The 1,311-nt window shown below is 40.2% G+C and overlaps 1 protein-coding gene across 1 annotated transcript in view; it reads left to right on the top strand.

Annotated features, from left to right (window-relative positions):
* GAB3 (GRB2 associated binding protein 3) overlaps positions 1-1,311 on the top strand; it is a 113,801-nt gene that overhangs the window by 89,672 nt on the left and 22,818 nt on the right. The window lies entirely within an intron of this gene.

Raw genomic sequence — 1,311 nt, 5'->3', positions numbered from 1 at the left:
CCCAGCCCTGGCCAAAAACTGCAAAAAAAAAAAGTTAAAAAAAAAAAAAAAAGAAAAGATCATCATTTCCCTACATTGGATGGTCTTGGCACCTTTGTTGAAATTCAGTTGGCCATAAATACAACAGTTTATTTCCTTTTTTCTTGTTTTGAGGCAGACTCTCACTTTGTCATCCTCAGTAGAGTGCTGTGGTGTCATGGCTCACAGCAACCTCAAACTCCTGGGCTTAAGCAATTCTCTTGCCTCAGCCTCCCAAGTAGCTGGGACTACAGGTGCCTGCCACAATGGCCAGCTATTTTTTTTAGAGATGGGGTCTCTCTCAGCTCAGGCTGGTCACAAACCTGTGAGCTCAGGCAATCCACCCGCCTTGGCCTCCCAAGGGTTGGAGTTACAGGCATGAGCCACCACATCCAGCCACATAAGAGTTTATTTCTGAGTTCTCTATCCTATTACATTGGTCCATTTATCTGTCTTTATTGCCACCCCACTGTTTTGATTACTATAGTTTAGCTTTGTAGTAAGTTTTGAAATCAGAAAGTTCAAGCCCTCCAATGTTGTTGTTTCTCAAGGCTGACTTTGCTATTAAGGGCTCTATAAGATTTCCATGTGAATTTTAAGATAGGCTTTTCTACTTCTGCAAAAAATACCATTGGGATTGGGCAGCGCCTGTGGCTCAGTGGGTAGGGCGCGAGCCCCATATACCCAGGGCGGAGGGTTCAAACCCGGCCCCGGCCAAAACTGCAACAAAAAATAGCCAGGCATTGTGGCAGGTGCCTGTAGTCCCAACTACTCAGGAGGCTGAGGCAAGACAATTGCCTAAATCCAGGAGTTAGAGGTTGTTGTGAGCTGTGATGCCATGGCACTCTACCAAGGGCAATAAAGTGAGACTCTGTCTCTGAAAAAAAAAATGCCATTGGGATTCAGATAGGATATGCTTTGAATTTGGAGATTGTTTTGTGTAATATTCTCATCTTAACAATATTAAATCTTCCAATCCATGAACACAGATATCTTTTCATTTGTTTATATGTCCTTTAATTTCTTTCACCAATGTTTTATAGTTTTCAGTGTATAAGTCTTTATCTCCTTGGTTAAATTTATTCCTTAGTATTTTTTGCTTTTGATGGTATTATAAATTAATTTTTTTATTAATTTCTTTCTGGGATTGTTCATTGTTAGTGTATAGAAATGCAACTTATTTTATGGTGTTGTTACCATATCCTGCAAAGTCTCTGAAGTAAGTTTTTTGTTTATTGTACTTTTTTTTTTTTTTAAGACGGAGCCTCAAGCTATCCCCCTGGGTAGAGTGCT

The sequence above is a fragment of the Otolemur garnettii genome, unplaced genomic scaffold (genome assembly GCF_000181295.1).
Source record: "Otolemur garnettii isolate 467f Iridium unplaced genomic scaffold, OtoGar3 scaffold00259, whole genome shotgun sequence".
NCBI classification, from domain to species: Eukaryota; Metazoa; Chordata; class Mammalia; order Primates; family Galagidae; genus Otolemur; species Otolemur garnettii.
The sequence above is the reverse complement of the archived record's forward strand: the minus strand, read 5'-3'. Positions and strand labels throughout refer to the sequence as shown.